The sequence below is a fragment of the Ranitomeya variabilis genome, chromosome 6, assembly GCF_051348905.1.
Source record: "Ranitomeya variabilis isolate aRanVar5 chromosome 6, aRanVar5.hap1, whole genome shotgun sequence".
NCBI lineage: Eukaryota > Metazoa > Chordata > Amphibia > Anura > Dendrobatidae > Ranitomeya > Ranitomeya variabilis.
The window spans coordinates 75,617,266-75,619,437 of record NC_135237.1 but is presented as its reverse complement, the minus strand read 5'-3'; the positions used below and the strand labels follow the sequence as shown (position 1 = coordinate 75,619,437).

The following is a 2,172-nucleotide window of genomic DNA, read 5'->3' as shown; positions in this document are numbered from 1 at the left end:
TCCCAACAGTTCGAGGATGTGGCTAATTTCCCCAATTGTATTGGTGCCGTGGACGGCAAGCACATACGGATTCAGAAACCAGCACATAGTGGGTCCCTGTACTATAATTATAAAAACTACTTCTCGATAATCTTGATGGCTATTGCGGATGCAAGATACCGGTTTGTAGCTGTGGATATTGGTGCGTATGGCCGTACTAACGATTCAAGAGTCTTCAGAGACTCCAACATGGGGAGATGTTTGTACAGCAACAATTTTAACTTACCCTCATCACGACCTCTACCGGGGACCGAAGACCCAAGTTTGCCCTTTAGTTGGTGATGAGGCGTTCCAACTTGGTCAAAATCTCCTCAAACCGTACTCAAGCCGCAGTCTGAACTCCACCAGGCGCATTTTTAATTATCGCTTGAGTCGGGCAAGACGCTATGTGGAGTGCGCCTTTGGTATTTTGACATTAAAATGGCGAATTCTACTAACGTGCATGCAACTGCAACCAGAAAATGTGGACCGTGTTGTGAAGGCATCCATCTGTCTGCATAATTTTGTGGCCAGACATGAACCCCAGGTGGTTGACCCTGATGAATGTGAGTCGAACCTCATGAGCATTGAATCTACTGCTGTTCGGTCTACAGCACAAATAATGAGGATTCGTGACCAATTTGCACAGTACTTCATACATGAGGGGCATGTTCCATGGCAAGACAGACACGTGTAACATTTATTTAAAGTCTGAAGCTGTGTCCTGATGTGTTTTTTTTTTATTTTTTTTTATTTCCCATATGTCTTGTAAAATATGTCTTGTAAAATGTTACATTACTGTTATGTTGTGTTCACAGTCATACAAGAATCAGATTTTAAACAGTTTACTTAAGTTTCCAAATTTTTATGAAAGAACAGTTGTGAACTTGTTACATATGATATCCCATAGGGATGTAAAAAAACACACACGAAATTGGGTGGGAAAAAAAACAATAAACCAAAAAACGTGAAACACAGTTTGCACCTGGCTGGGGACAGTGAGCTGTACTATAGACTCTGGTATTGCGCGGGCGTATTGTCTGCCCAGGTGTATGATGGACTGCTACTTTGTCTCTGATGTTCCATGCTCGGTTCACACCGGGCTCTATATTGAGGGTTGTAGGCCGGCATGTCTATGCTTCTGGTTCTCGATGGAGCTGGTTCCTGGGGGCCCACAAATTCCTCAAGAAGGTCATTCAGTCTTTGCCGAAACAAAAGGTTTCTGTGTGCCGGGATATTTTGTGCTACAGGAACATAGGACAAAAAAAGTAGCTTCCACTCATTTGCAGAATATACAGACTCGCGAGATTGCAAGTCGGTAATTTCCCGCCTCAGGTCTTTCAGTTCACTCCGACACATGTCCTCAACCCGCTGGAGTCCATCGACAATAATGGCATCAGCTTCATCTTTTTGTGAAGCTCGCTTGCGTCCACGCAGTGATTGCAACCGGGCACTCACACCTGAAGCCACAGTGCTTCTCTCCCCAGATCGTGGCTCGCTGATGACAGACACGTCTTCAGCGCCCGTTTGCTGACTTGGTTCCAGTGGAGATGGCTCCAGTTCTTCTGCCTGTCTAGGCGCGGCGGTACTGCATATCGTGCTGTAACCAAAAAAATATATATATATTTTGCTTAAATTTTTAAACAATTTTGTCTCGCACACAGACCAATTTGTACTTACGAGCGCTGAGACACTGTTTTTTGAAGAAAGAGCAATTGCTCGTAATGCACATACGGGGTCACCCGTTTTGCACCTGCTCCACTTGGTGCATTTTGACTATTCCGGTAGTCACGGACAAAGCGGTCCCTTATTGATTTCCAACGGGTATGGACCGCATCCGCTGTAAGTTTTAAAAAAAGGTAAAAAAAAAATATATATATTAGTAGACAGTTCTTATATTGATAGTTTAAAAATTGTGTATAGTTAGTTAAGATAGTTGATATATAGCTAGTAGATAGATAGTTGATAGATAGTAATTATAGATGATAGAGAAATAGTTTAGTGTATAGGTAGTTGATAGTTCAAAGATAGATAGTAGACAATTTAACATCACCAATATTTACCAATTTTTTTCTTTGAGGTTGACGACTTCTCCATGTATCGGGGATCGAAGTGAGAGATAATTTGATCCCACAACTTGCGGTTCTTCACTAT

The 2,172-nt window shown here is 42.4% G+C and overlaps 1 long non-coding RNA gene across 1 annotated transcript; it reads right to left on the bottom strand.

Annotated features, from left to right (window-relative positions):
- Positions 1-862: 862 nt before the first annotated feature.
- LOC143783453 (uncharacterized) lies at positions 863-1,948 on the bottom strand. Its single transcript, XR_013217180.1, has 2 exons — positions 1,699-1,948; positions 863-1,618 (listed from the first exon to the last, which is right to left on the bottom strand). It is a non-coding gene; the product is annotated as an uncharacterized LOC143783453 (long non-coding RNA).
- Between the last annotated feature and the right edge of the window lie 224 nt (positions 1,949-2,172).